The following is a 15,956-nucleotide window of genomic DNA, read 5'->3' on the forward strand; positions in this document are numbered from 1 at the left end:
CTCAACTACATGATGAACAACAATTTTAGAATGTAATAAAAGTAAAAAAGCTATTATTGTCTGTAAACTAGTTATGAACGTATCAGTGATTCTGATGACCAAAGATTAATTTTTATAATACGCAGCTTTTGTACTAAGTAGAAAGAATTAGGCCTTTCCTTTTCTTATTTTCACAAAACCGGTCACTGTGCCAGTATTGGTTATAGCCATGCCTGTCATTTTGCTCATAGACAGTGACACTGTAAATTGGCAATTACAAAATGTCAGTTAACAGAGCAGGCTTGCAAAATACTTTTAGATAAACACAGGTCTTCCATAGAAGTTCAAGTGTAAAACAACAAGCTTCAAATGGCAAGAGCTTAAACAGTTAATTATTCTTCTTTATTTCAGGTTTCATGTATACTTGGACTGATAAACAACTCACATTACATTACATGTAATGGCACATCACTATTTTCCTGTTTGAATAATTTCCATACATACAATTTTCCCATATCCTGTAGCCGTTCTGTATCAGAACTACAATACTTTGCAGAAATGTCTACTTGAGGAAGTAGGACCTAATCAGTGATTTATGCATTGGTAACAATCTAGAGTGTATCTTAGATTACAAATAAATGGATTCACAACCTGTGCTTTGGAGGTTATGGTTCATCCAGATTAACTATATAGGCCCTCTGGTGGCTGCTGTGGTATTTTAAGTCAATTTTAGTAAATTTAGTCCAAATTTGTTACTATACTATGGCATCAGCTTTACATTTTAAAGTAATGTACCCTTATTGTAAAGTGTTACCGTAACGGTTTTGACATTTTGGAAAACATGCTAGTTCTCTTTCTTGCTGAGAGTTAGATGAGATGATTGATAGATCTCATGCTTGTGCATTAACTATAAAACTGGAGCCTTGCGTCATTTATCTTAGCTTAGCATAAAGACTGGAAGTGGGGCGAAACACCTAGCCTGGCTCTCTCTGTCTCTAAAGTTCAAAATTGCACCTACCAGGACCTCAAAAGCTCATGAAGTAGTGCTTTTAATTAGGTTGGTTCAATCCATGCACAAATGAAAATGTACAATTAGTGTTAGAGAGTTTCATGGCAACCTAATTCCAGGAAGTCAGTGTATAATTTTCTATAAAACCACAACTTGTTTACAGTTAATAGTTTTGTGTACGGGTTAAACAAACAAATATATAGATACAAAATGTGAATTAAGCCCTATTCGTACTGGACTAGTATTACCTGGGGACCTCTAGTAATTTGTAATAATTACGGAGGTCTTCTGTGATCATAATCCAGTTCTAATCTGCCATGTCTGTAATTTGTCAAGTAAAAATTCCACCGCAAATTACCAACCATATTTTACCAAACACAGAAGTTGTGTGATAATATTACTGTAGTCCCGTGTGAATTGGCATCTCTGTGATTCAGGGTTGTATTGACTGCACTGGCAATTATAAAGGAAATCCTTGAGATCATATGTGGGAGATAATGTCAGTAAACTTGAGTAAAATACAGACTTTGTTTATCCCGTGCGAATGCACAGACGTGGGGGGTAATTCCTAAATCACATTAGGTCCCCTGTTAATACTAGTCCCGTGCAAATAGGGCTTTAGTGATCTTAAGAGGTGCTGGTAGATCTATTTCTAAACGATGGACAGAGCCAAGCTAGCTGTTGCCCTGCTGCCAATTTTTCTGCTAAACTTGGCTAATCTCCTGCTAACTCATTTCTCGCTTCATTTCATTTCTAATGCAATGAGAGAGGTATAGATCATAAAAGAAAGAGAGTGCTTAAGTGTATTTCTTAAAATGTTAATCTATTCCTGATTCATCTACAGACTTGGCTTAAAGTCCCTGGTGACTCATGTTAACACTCCAGCTATCTCACAACACGCTGCTCTTTGTTCGAACGCAAACCCTTCTTTCTCTTGCAATGTGGGAAAAGCATGTTTTCCGATATGAAAAGGGCACTTAGTTTGGTTTGGGACACTTGCCACTAGTAAAAAAAAGCAATGCATTATATAACTGTCTGTTCTGTGTTTATAACTCTTCTTTCGACCTAAGGTGAATTCCACGTACAGTATATCCTCACTCTGCTCGAGACTTGATATTTCTACCTTGACCAATCTGGCCTTGGCTTTTTTTTCCAGGCAGATTTCTGGAGCAAAACATTGCAGCAAAATGTTTAACATAATAATTACCCGTATACCAAATGCTAAAAAACAGCAGCTGGAAAACACTTGACCAGACACAACACACCCACACCCACACACATCTCATTACTAAAAACAGGAGAAGCACAATCAGCAAAGCCATTTTTAATGAGCATATTCCCCTCTCCATCTATCAGAATGGAATTAGGACAGCACTCAGCGACTTTATTTGCGTGTGGAAGCTGGGAGAATGGGGGCACATGGCAGATTAAGGACAGTGAAGTGGAGGTAGAGGAGAGGGAGAAAAAAGAAAGAAAGAAAGACTTAAGTGATCCAGAAATGCTTCTCCCCTCCTCTCTCTGCCACCTAATCAGGGAGACAAAGTTATGCCGGTCAGAGCGTTTGTTATTCCAGCTAATCCCTCATCACGGTATTTCATCAGGTTTGGCATTTGGCTATCTGCATTAATTAGATGTTCGAATGGACACTGCGTTAATAACTGACACGCGGCAGATAATGAGAAATCGTCTGCACGGCCGTATCCTCTCACCATCGCACTACCTTTGTCAGCACTGATACCTCTGTGCTTGAAACACCGCGTCGTGTTTACCTGCGCCGGATCTCATTTATTGATGATTCAGGTTGTTTTTAGTGCCAGTGGCAATAATGTACTGTCTGTACTTTGGGAGATAAGTGCGTTCTGGCACTATAGTTTGGTCTTGTTCGAAATGTCTCTCCTCCTGTCTCCTCCTCTATATTTATCTCTGCTCTCCTTCCAAAAATTTTCTTCTGCTCTCTCCTTTTCTTTTATCCCACACGTCTCCTTCCATTCTCTTCCATTCACTCTTTCTCTATCTCACCTGTCTTTCTCTTTTTTTTTCAGACCTTCCCAGAGGAGAGCTAGAACCCCTATCTGTCTTTTGCACACTCTCCTCCACTTTAAGACTGTCTCCTCCCTCCCTCGAGTTCTCCCCCCACCATCCTCCCTCCCTCCTTCCCTCCTCCCTCCTTCCTTATCCATATCAACACCAGGTAAATAAGCCCTCTCCCTAATATTCATTCACAGTTCCCCTTCTTCTTCTTCCCCACTGCCTCTCCTTCTCCGGCTGTGTTCCTGTCTCGCTGTACACATTTCAGTTTACACGCCGCGCTTTAATATTCTGTCCTCCGTCCCCACGCTGCCTCTTAACGCTTTGTCTCTCATCCCCGCCCTTTCTCCTTCACTTTCTCTTTTCTTTCAGTGACGTGACTTTCTCTTTAGTATTCTGACAGTCATTGCAAAGTGTATGGTGATGTGCCACACTCCGTTACAGGTCTCAGATCAGCTGCAATCATGGGAGGCACAATGTATTTGACCTTCCCGAATGTAAATGTTGCTTACTGTATCTCAAGCTAAAACAACTTCATGTAATTTGTCAATTTCTCTATTCCCTTATCCTCCTCCTCCTCCTCCCTCTTTCTCTCTCTCTCTCTCCGTTGCTCTCTTTAAAGCGTAGTCCTTTATCAGACGAGGCATATTGACTAAGAACACATTCTTATTTACAGTAACAGCCTTGGGGAGTAGTTGCAGAGTGAGAAAAGGTCATACTCATTCACACCTTCGCACCTGGGAGCTGCCTGGCACTGTTTTGTTTGCCACCGAGCAGCATCATTGGAGCAGTCGGAGTGCCTTGCTGAAGGGCACTTGAGTTAACTTAAAGGAGCTCTGAGGATATCTGTCCATTTTCTGTTTCTTGTTCTACTTTAGTCTTGCACCTTTTCTTTAATCCTTCCCTCAACCACTTCTTCTATTCCTCGATGCATCCTCTCTGTCGCCTTTCCTTCTCTCTCTGCTTTTCCCACCTGTCCCTCGCTGCCACACATCAGGAGTGCGTCAGCGAGGATTCAGAGTATGTCAGAGCACCGTCTGGTCACCCTGAGGTTTTATTCTTTAAACCCTCCGTCTGTGAAGATTTCGTTCCGTCTCCTTCCTCCTCTCCCACCCTCCCCTGCCATTGTAAACAACTGATTATGCCTTTGAGTTATTCCATCAGGTTTATTTCTAGCCTAATGATTGTCATGGCATAGAGCTGAACATTGAGGCACTCGCAGATCCCCAGTGTAACCGAGCCTTTATCTTTCAACTTTCATATCCCAGAAGCTCCTTAAGTCTTCGTTTGGAGAGTTAGCACCAAAAGCAAAATCTCTCAGTCAATTTACCAGCCGGTGAACTCACAATTATTTTGTGCATACTGCCATGATCTAACTATCATTAAAATGTCCCTTGCATAACCATCAAGGACGCAATACCTCTTGCTGAGAAAGACAGAATAGGCTGTGTGTGCATACACGAGCACTTGCAGTCCTATTTATTTGTATGTTTTCATATACATATTTACTTTCCTCTCTCTCATTCCGAAAGTAGCGATGATTCAAAAAGGAATGAATGCTCAATAAGCACAAGCCATGAGTAAAATATTCAAATTGTGCCCTATTTACAAAGGCTGAAGAGTTTCTCTCCCACTGCCGTCACATGTTTGTTATGTGAAATAAAAAGAGAGGCAGCAGCAACTCCAGAGACCTCATCCACAGATATTATGCGCCAAGTGGAGTCTTTTTATAGCAAGTTTGTAGGCGGTTTGTTAAGTTAGGTCGTTTTGGACAAAAAGATGTGCCGCATCTTCTGTTACAAGATATGGAGTAGGATTCTTCAGTGTTTGTGTTTTTTGGTGAGGGACAGGATGTTTGAAGAGTACAATAGAAGAGGGCTCGTGTGTACTTATGCAAAATCCTATGTGCTCCCACACCTGTGTGCAAAGGAGCGCGTCTGCGTGTGTGTGTTTTGGGCCGAGCTGCCAGACGGCTGCTATCTTCGTGAGTCAGACGAGCAGGGAAGCTGGCGAGGCACGCCAATCGTTTGAAGTGCTATTCTCTCCTGGAAGTTCGATCCGCCCAGAGGAAATTTGTCATGTTGTTCCACCTTTCTGATTCCCTTATGATGGGAGTGTGGGGGGCGGCTATTTGTTCCTATTTGCTGTCGACATCTCAATAAACACACACTTGTGTGTAACAGAGTGGTAAAAGTAACTAAGAAATTTGTTTGGCCTTGCTGTAAAATCATTTTATCTCCTCTTTCTTTCCCTGGTTTGGGACAGAAGTGGGCCAAGCAGTTGTTCTATTGTGCCATATTCTTGACAGGACATACTTCATCATCTATTCACCAAGCCATTCACAGGCTATATACTGGATTGTTCTGCCTTTTGCCAAACCTCTGTTTTTCTTTCTTTCAGTCGTCATCTACATCTGCCTATCATCCATTCTTGCTTTGTTCAAAATTGTCTCAACAGATCCCATTCTGAAACCTTGGCACCTCCTGATCTACTTATCTCTAAACATCCTCCCTCCTGATTTCCCTCTCACTCTATCTGACAAAATCTACCAAGGCTTACAGTATATGCCGGTGGAAGCTCTTGTCATTCCATCTGAATTAAATACCTTTTCTTCCATTGGTTAATTAAAGCCAGTCTCTCTCTCACGTTATTAACATGACTCCTCTGAGATCCATCAAATCCCCTGGATAGCAAGTCAAAATGAAGCAGAAAGGGGACGATAGAAGGAGAGTGAAGGAGAGACATACAGTAAGTGGTAATAGAGAGAGAGGAAGAAGGAGAGAGCATAGTGTATTGAGACAGGGAGCCTCAAGAGTGATTCAGCCATTGTTACTCATCCCCTCCGTTTTGCAAAAGGGCTCATGTCAAGTATTTTAAGTGCTTTCCATTCCGTTGTTCTCCTTTAATCCTGTTAGATAACTCTCTTCCTCCCTCCTCCTTCTGCGTTTTTTCTTTCTATTTCTCTTCTTTCCTCCTCCGCTCCCCGTTGCCCACTCAGCAAACGGAGAGTCTTATGCTCTGTGCCACAAAAAAGGCTAGAGTGTTACTAAAAAAGGTAGAAGAAGGAAAAGGGAAAGAAAGTGAGAGGGAGAGCAATGGAGAGGGAAGATGACAAAGATGTGCTGGTACAGGTAGGCGTTGGGAGAAATCTGCTGGCCGGTAGTGGCTCATTTGTTATGAGGAGGGATGAGTGTGGACGAGAGCCAAGACAGTGGCGAGTGAGTTGTGAACTGGTGTCTGCACACAACTTTGTAGTTAAGACGCACACAAAGACAGAAACAGGATGGGTTGATTTCTAAATCCATGTGATGCAGAAGGTTTTGTCGGCTTCAACTGTTTAATATCTGGAAAAGCACGGAGCGACTTCTAAGTGTATATACGTGTATTTCTGTCAGTTGTCCAAACACACACTCATGGCTCATGCACACACACACACACGCACACGCACACGCACACGCACACGCACGTACACATACACAGCTTAGTCAGTGTTCTGACATAAAAGTGCATTTTGTAACAGAGCCTCCTCTTCCCATATAATGTTTTTTAAGTGTCTGATGATAAAATATTGAATCACATGGGATTCACACTTGTATACCAAACAATATGTGATGCAATGTTTCAAACCTGCCTTGTAACCGCTATGCAAAGCCAGCAACACTCCGTCAACCTCACTGAAGCTGCTTCTACTTCACATGAAATACATTTCCCACAAGCCCCCCAATCCCTAGCTCATCATTTACATGAGGACAATTACAAATGAGGGAGTTGTAGAGCAGCAGCCTGGCACTGTAGTTCATCTGCCAAGACGAGGTAGCCACTTAGTGCAGGTAAGGTGGGGCAGCCACAGTTCCTGCAGCCTTTTACACAGAGAAAATGGGTCACAACAGCGGAGGGACAATGTGCTAGACCAATAGCACAGACTAGTGGTGGAGGCTTAGAATTGCATGAAAGGTCTGTTCTGTGGATTTGAGTCCAACAATCCAACAACCCTTATTTCAGCCATCACTGAAAGTGGATAATTCCCTTTGATACATGGTCCTTGTATTTACGCAGCGCCATCATTAACACTTACTTGAACATGCTTAACCTTCTCACTCACACTCCAACCACCTGATTTACTTACAAATTCCGCTCTTCCTCTCACTGCCAAAGAAATGAATTCAGCACAAAGAGGAGGCAGGAGGGGCCGGCAGGAGGGGCAGGCACTTGTGCCGAGAAGAATTTGCATGACCCAAAAATGCCCTGCCTCTCCTCCGACTCCATAAATCAAAGGGATAGAGAGAATCCCCAAGCACCTCCATTCTTTGTCCTCAAAGGTGATAAATTGATCCTTGGCTAGCTAATAAGCAGAGGCACAAGGCGGCCCAAACTTCCGAAAGCTTTACGCGGCGACAAGTGGATTTATAGAGGAGGAAATGTGAGCGATACGGAGAACAAACTTTATTTACTTCATTGGTCCCAGTACTCATGAGATTTGAGATGGGAACTCCTTAGGGAGCCTCAAACAGAAGAAGTAATATATCAGGACAATAGAAATCTGTCCTGTAGGCGATGAATGTGATGAAATTACCCTGTTTTGATTGATGAACATGTGTTAACAATTAGAACATTCTACAATACAATCTCAATCCATGTGAATATGCCTACTGCTTTGGATGGCCCACAATTCAACACCATTTTGAGTCTTTTATTTCCCTGACTTTGCCCCTCTTTCATTAAATCTGATCTAATAACAGCAGATTGCTGGATATCAATATGACGGACACTTAGGCATTCTTAGGTTTGTCAGCACTCTCGCCGAAATAAAGGGAGGCACGAATGTGGAAGGCGATCCAACAGCTTGTCTTTGCCAGGCATGAGAGAAACCTTTTAAGGCAACTCAACCAGTCATCTTAATGACGTGAGGTGATACAGTGACAGGAAAAGCGGTCTTTTAAGAAGATGATCAATGCTATCATCTTCCTCCAAAGCTGACTGGAAAAAGGGACAGACTATAGTGGCGTAGAGTTTCCTAAGAGGAGCTGCCCTCCTTTCCTTTCTCTTGCTCTCTCCTTCTCTTCATGCAATTCTCTCACTTTGCCTTAATGTGTTTTCCCTCTTCCCGTTCTTTCTTGTGCACCTTCCTGTTTCATTCTCAGTTTCATTATCTCATCTGATCTTTCATCCTCTTTGTCTCTTCATCCTTCACCGCCAAAGTCCTTCCTCCTTTCCCCCCAAACCTCCTCCTTGCTTTCGGTCTACCACACATTATCTCACTCGCTCTCCTCTTTGCACTGACAGCATGCTTATCCTGTTGTGTTGATGAGATATTTGAACGATTAACATTATGCACGCTGAGCAGATTATGATAGCCTTTGGGGAGGAGCAGTTTCAGCATGATGGGAAGTTTCCAGCATGATCGAAAACTCTGCTGATCAGAGGGCTTTGCAGACAAGGAATAGGTACCATACAAAGATGACTGTACTCACAGATTCTTCACCAGAGCATCTGTCCACATTCTTCATTCTGAGAGAAAGATGCAAGAAAATTCTGTTTACTTCAAAACTGCCAATAGTACTTGTGTACAGAAGACATAAATCTGGCTATTTTCTAAAGAATAAGCAAATACATTAAGGAGAGGAGGGACACCAATGGCCAGTTTTAGCAATAAAGCACTAACAAATGCATTTATCATGCCAAATATGCACATAACGCAGAAGTAAAAGATGCATATTTGAGTGTTTGGATGCGAACATTTCTCACTGAGACAGCTCACATGGCAAACTTGATATCCTGTCAACACAGGCCTGACAACTGCAAACCTATGCAAATGTGTCTAAAATATCAAACCACCTCCCAGTCAAAGCATATCTTTTTTGGGATGCATGACGCCAATTCTGAATAGACATATGATGTACTATATAACTAATTCCATCTACGTCTGACAGTGACGCTACCCTGTGCCACTGAGGCAGCTGTTGGTACAGAGAGCGAGAGAGAGATAGAGAGATGGAAATGAAATGCAGATCACTTCCCAAGTGCTCATTTTTAGCTGGCTTGTTTTGGGCACAGCGCACCAGAGCTGACGAGCTGAGCACAGAGTTTTTGACACAATGGTGTCAAACTCGGGACTGTGATGTTCAGCTCACACAAGCATAGAGCACCGCACCTGCTGGAAACATGCACACACAGACACAAACAGACTGTTATCAAGCCTGCGTGGCAATTAGTGTGTTTGGGAGTGCTGTGAAGCCTAATGACAAATTTGCCTTACATTGTTTCATTAAAGAGGCTTTCAGGGAGATGGCGTATGCAATCTGTTGGAACTGCTGAAATTATTGCAGCAAATGACATTAGTTTTTGGAATCATACAGTAGCGTTGTTTGATTCTGATAAATCAAATGAGTTAAGTAACTTGTAAGGGACTGTTCGTTATTTATTTAAGGGGCCAGCAGAAGAGTTTTGGGATCTTTAGCCAAAAAAGACATGACCCTCCCCTCGCCAGTAAAACTACCCTCCAAAACAATTTGGAAAAAAGGCATGACCCTCCACCAGCAATTAATCAATACCTTCTGTACTGGTTTGCGCTTGGCAAATAGACAGATTCCTATTGTTTTTTAACAGCCAGGACATATGTGACTAAACCTCTGCATTCTCATCTGACGCATCACACTCCTCTGTTATGGTGTGGTGGCCATTTCAGTAGATTTACTCACTAACGTTGTGGAAACACAATACGCATGGAAACTAAATGCACACTTCCTGCATTACTGCATTACTTCAAATACTAAGTTACTCCTCTAGTAAACTAGTATTCACTTGAAATAAAACAATAAAATATTGAGACCATTCAGCAAGGCACTCTGGGTAACATTCAACACACAAACTGGTTGCTATGGACTCGTCACTAGGCTTCATCCACTTCGCCGTTTAAACAAAGTGGAATAAACGTATAAAAGTCCAAATCTACACAAAACCCGCAATTAATTAGTAAGCTGACATCAAATGTGGCATTTAGGAAACCTTTATTGCAACCTTGGCACGGTAAGATGTCCAGACTAGCAACAGTTATTTTAGTTTTTTACGTCCTGCTGCTCCCATCGTCAGCCAGGAAATACTTTTTTTTACTAAAGCAGTATATGAAATCAGATGTATTACCTACCACCATTTATTTGTTTTGTGTTATTTAAGATATTTATAAAATATCTGATCATGTCAGACGTAATTATTCCACTCATTTTTTAAACAATGCAATTATCCGTTTCAGCCACCAGGGGGCAGCTCCCCCTGCCCCCCCAGCAAACTCATGGGTCAGACCCATCTGGTAGCAAAGGAGGGCCGAGACTAAGAGCTACATGGAAAAATATGCACCAAACAAGCCACTTTGAAATGTTGCTGTTTCATGAATACAAAAGTTGGGTGACCCCCCCCCGGACTGAAAAATGTTGGATGACCCTCCCCTCAACAAAGAATAAAAAGACATTACCCTCCCCTATTTTCCTCCGGTGGTTCATTCCATAAATACCGAACGGTCCCTAACTAGAGATAAGCTGCAACAGTTGAAAGAAGTAGCAAGGCAAAGCCTGGCTAGCACCCTGGGCTAGTGGCCAGAAACATGACTCTGAATCAATGCTAATGTTCCCTTGTGTCTGCCTGCTGTGTAACTTTGACTGTTTGCTAACCAGTTAGCTATTGCAGTTAGCTACCAGTCTGATGCTTGTAATCAGGCAGCAAATACGTGATTGACATTCCAGTTAAGTACTCTTTATTTTATTGTCACAGTATTGTATATGCAATGGACCACTGAAGTGCTTCCCCAACTAGCATTTAGTATTCAATACCAGCCTCTATTTGTAACTGGACAGTATTTAAGTTGACATTTCTACTGCCACTTTTAGTCCCAGGCCTGAGGCTGATTTTACAGTGGTCTTGTGAACTAACCCTCTATACCGCAGTCCATTTCCTGTCCCGTTTTTACAAGAACGACGGCGCCATAATTCCTATGCTTTGTCAGCAGCAAAGTGTGCTGTAAATTACCAGTCATTAATGACTGGGTGTGATCTCCCAGCATTCAATCAGAGCACTGAAAATAAAAAAATAAAAAAATACATAAATGAATAAGGATTGCATTTTGTCTAACTGCTCCCACTTGACTGGCGTTTTAGAAGTCGTGTATGGATAAGTAATATCTTCACCTCCACCTCAACATTCTGGTGGTTTTATGAGTCGAGCCGGTGTCTCTGTTGGTTACTGTTCAGGGGAAGGTCATAAACTGGCGATTTATGTCTGAAGTGCAGCCAGGAATGCTGATGCTACCGTCAGAGAGCAGAGATACTGTCTGGTTTGACTCACATTTAATGGAAACGGTAAAGTCCACAACCGAATGTCCTAACTCATGCACTTTACAGTGTGTGCTCACACAGAGGAGGAGTTAACATAACTGGCAGACAGAAGACATACAGAATGGCATAATAAGAAAGATGGAATATAACTTTGCTCCTTGTGCCACTAAAAGCAGGTTTCACATTTTCAGCATCTTACATCACATTTCAAGTCTAATTTGAGGTCTAAGTGCACTAAGTGTGCCGCCAGCGCTAAAGTTAATTGTGAGAAATGAGAACACTTCATTAGCTCAGTCTTCCAGTTGTGTCTGCACTTCTGGAAAATAGTATTCAATACAAAGACATAAAATGCAACACAATCTCACAAGTAAAACTGTGTCCGTTAACACAACACCAGCTAATATGATGTAACATTGATTACTGCACCACCTACTTTTTTCACAACGGATATCTGGACTTTTAAGCCACTATTGTTAAGTTATGGGCATTTTAATTGCCAAAGACATGGCCATTAGCATAGCTTCTTGGGTGGCCATGGCCATGTTTCTCTAAATCATTAAGCTAATTACACAAGCTAATTAATCAGTATGCTTGAAATGGGCTACATGAGCAGACGCTGCTTTTTGTTGGCTTGCATAATGAAAGGAGTCCATTTTTAGATGGGGAAAATGAATAAGGGGAGGGAGAAAGAAACTTTGATCTCGAAAGTAAACATATGATTTTTGCATACCAAGGGAGTTGGCAAAGTAGAAAAAAAAATGTGAAGCAGGATTACAAATGCAAAAAGCCAAGTTAGAGTCACATTTGCAGTGCTTTGAAGATGAAAAACACTGCATGGAGGCAGCAGATAGCAGAGGAAGTGTGTGCAATGGTGTCCAACATCCAATTATCAGTGTCATTGTAATGCAAGACAAACAGAGGCAGAGATCTGTCAATCACAGGCGCCGCTGTGACGTTTGAGGGTAGTCCAAGCATGTGCTCCTCTTCCGTTACTGAGCCCAGCTCTGGTCTTGGAAATTCCTAACGTGAACATGAGACACCGTTAATATTGATGTGTGTGTGTTTGACAAAGCCTGTCTGTGTGTTTTCAAGAATGAGGAGGACCTCTATGCTCCTTGGACATAATTTAGGGTCCCTTGCCACCCTATTATATTCTAGTCATCAATCTGAACCCAGCCATTGACAAAATCAATTAACGTCCCATGTATGTGCACTGTATGGTTATCACTGTGTATCAGTGTGTGTGCGTGTATGTCAGGCGCATATTCATGCTTTCTTGCACACAACTAACGGCGCATGAGACAGAAATTATTACTTACAAGCAGACATATCCAAACATCCTGCTATCCTGTTTTCAGTATGTGGTGGAGACACTGTCAACGCTCATGCAGGAGTCTATTTTTAGCAGCTTTCATTATGCACAAAGGGAAATCACCTCCTAAAGTACATGAAGCATGTTGACGAACCCTAATGGGACTATGCTGATAACACAGCACCGCATAGTGGCTGAAGGGTATGTCGGCGGATGTTCGTCTCCATACTGTAGGTCTCAACTTGTGATTACGTACGCAACTCTACAGCACAATGAACTAAGTGTTTAGTCGTGAATGGACAATGTTGCAATACACTAAAGCATGACACACCGTGACCTCTTTTTTTCTTTCCCTCCAGGGAGATTCTGAGGAGTTCTCTTCTTTTATCACTCTGGTCCGAGGCAGCGATCGCAAATCATTGTTCCAAAACGGGTAAGATCCAAGAAAACCTTCCTTGAAATTGTATTTTTCAATAAAGCACTCCATCTATGTCAATCACTGATGACCAAAATGATGTTTTCAATGTTCAAATGTCAATGCGCCCACAATAAATTAAGATAATAAAGTCAACCCATAGAAATCATATCAAGGGTCAAACAACTAAATATTGTTAGTATAGATGACTGTATGGAAAGAACACATGATGTATTGCTCTGTCACTTTGGATTCTTGACTGCCTGACTTTTATTATTTGATATGAAATAATACTCATACTTGGAAAACAAGTTAAGTTTGATTTCCTTTTTTGGAACCAGGCTTGCTCTTCTACAAATTGAAAAGTCAATTCCTTCTCCTCTAGCTGTGTTTACAGTATTATACAGTGGATTGTAGTGACCAGAATATTTTTCATAGACATTTACAGATCAGTACCGGTAATGCTGTTGTTTGGCTACTGTTCTTGACTGAAAAATCATTGGTATTTCTCTGTATTGCATAGTGACATATATAAAGCATGCTAATGGTGCCCTCTGGAGTACAGGAATCTCTACTGCTGCTGCTCTACTGTTTTTTACAAGAGATCTGTTTCCACATTAAGACATTGTGAAGATGACGCACCCATTCACACTTCTCACAGCATTTAGACGACTGACAGGTCCTTTTATCACATTGTGGAGACCTAAGCACACATGCAAACACACAACAGGAGGATTCCTGAGGAAAATCAGCAATAAGATAGTCCAAAATCATGTTTTGAAAGGATATCATCACTGCAATGCCTTCTACTGTATAGTCACATATAGAGCACAATGTTAAACTATACTGCAATAAATCAACATGTGTCAAATTAAAATATCTTCATCGTTATCATCATCATAATGATGTTCAAGTTGGGATCATTAAAAATACAGTTCATGTCCTTTAGGACCAGAGTGGAGTGACCCTATCACAGTGCTGATATTTTTCAGATCAATAAGTATTGCTGTAGTTTGCCCCAAAGAACTTGCAGGTGCAGCTGTAATTGGAGCCTTTGTGTTGCTGCAAGTTACTGTTCCCTGGGCAGCACACACCAGAACATAACTTATTACTACATGTCCATAGGATTTCCAATGAACTTATGAAATGCACCTGCAAGGAAAGTTTTTGCAGTGTGCTATTTTTAGATGAAATTGTAGCAGGGCTGTTCTTACCCAGTGTCTCGTTATTGGGACAAGGCCCTCGCGTTTTTGTCTTATTTTTACCGGCTGCGTCAAATATGTTCCCAAAAACACGACGAAGCAACGATGCTTTAAACTCAGAGCCTTTGGCACATATGATGCTCTCTGTCCCTTGTGAAAATTACTGTGAACATTTGCAAAAATGTGTTGGAGGCTCAGGTGGCAAAGTGATTTAAATTAAAGATGACAGCGACAAATGTAGCTTCAGTGGAAAGTCAGGACAAAAACAGTTAAGTACAGACAAGTGGGTTAGACTAACTTTGTGCCTGAAGAATTGTAAATGACAGTGGCCAAATTGTCACTATCGCGTTGTCTGTTGGAAGCCATTTGAATGTCCTGTTCAACAACCATTAAGGCATTACATTTAAATTGAATCTGCTCGTTTTTCTCAGAGAGAAAGCTTTAAAGACACTTGTTTAATGACGTTTTAGTGCATTTTACCAACAATGATGGGTACGTAGGTGCCTCCACCTGACAGAGGGAGCTGTGTTATATAAAGCAGAATTCACAGCAGTAGCAGGTGACCTCGTTTAGAATAGCAATAAGTCCAGCAGCCAAACAAAAAAGTTTCCAAAGTCTACTTCCGAAAACTGCTTACAATAAATAAGAAGCGACCTGTTAACTGTGAAAAATGCAGTCTTTTTTTACAGCAAAGGCCAATTTTAAATGGGAAAAAGATAAAGTGCTACAAACCACAGTGCATTACTGCGGTGTTGAATTATGACTCTTAATGTTGTATATTTTGTGATCAACCCTCATGGATACATTTCCATTTCATCTGTCTTCTGTTTAAGGCCTACTGTAGATGTTGCCAGGTGGGAGTTCTGTTAGGAGTAGGTTAGGGGTTAATTCTAATGCTCAAGGATACTTCAATGGCTATGGCCACCCACAGGGTTAAGAGAGAGGCTTTCCATTGTGGTGTGACCTAGCTGACTACTGGTCCATCACACTACCTCGAAGGGTCAGGGTACCTGATATGATTGTGTCTCCATACTTCTTAAATTTGATATATTGTGTTCTGGCTACTAGCAAAAAGTGTGTGCGTGCATCTAAGCATGTGTTGTGGGCCGGCACTGTCTGCGATGATTTATTATACCGCTTGAAGGGACTTGTACTTTCATGAGGTCACATGAGTAACATGGCAGTCAGGCATAGCACGCTGTTCTCTTTGGCCCTTCTGGCAATAGGGAGGCATGCCAAAACAGCTAAAACAGATTCCAGTATGCACATATTCAGCTTCACAGTAGAAAGCATATATTAATTGTACAAACACACACCTACTCACACACAGAGATCTGCGCACACTCACACACACACACACACACACACACACACACACACACACACAAAATCAAATACTGTAATCCAGGCTTAATACTGCTTTATCACCTGAGCAGGAAGCAAATGTTATGCAAATGCTCATAAGCTATTCCACAGGCACGTCAGATTTAAGGCCTGTCTTTAATATTAATATGTCTTTTGAGAGGTTCATTTTATACAAATACAGCCTTATGAGTGAAAAAAACCACTAACGGTATTTTTCTAATAACACTAAGGGGATGCCACTGAGATGCAAAGTGGAGTCCTTTAGATTGACCTTGGTGATTATTTTGAGCTAGGATATCACCTCAGGGTAGCGCCGCAATAG

The 15,956-nt window shown here is 41.6% G+C and overlaps 1 long non-coding RNA gene across 1 annotated transcript in view; it reads left to right on the forward strand.

The window, feature by feature from the left end:
* Positions 1 to 13,011: 13,011 nt before the first annotated feature.
* The window catches only part of LOC144534089 (uncharacterized), a 34,002-nt gene continuing 31,057 nt past the window's right edge, over positions 13,012 to 15,956 (forward strand). The window contains exon 1 of the long non-coding RNA XR_013503508.1: positions 13,012 to 13,085. This is a non-coding gene — a long non-coding RNA (uncharacterized LOC144534089). The remainder of the gene's footprint in view (positions 13,086 to 15,956) is intronic.

The sequence above is a fragment of the Sander vitreus genome, chromosome 19 (genome assembly GCF_031162955.1).
Source record: "Sander vitreus isolate 19-12246 chromosome 19, sanVit1, whole genome shotgun sequence".
Classification (NCBI taxonomy): Eukaryota; Metazoa; Chordata; class Actinopteri; order Perciformes; family Percidae; genus Sander; species Sander vitreus.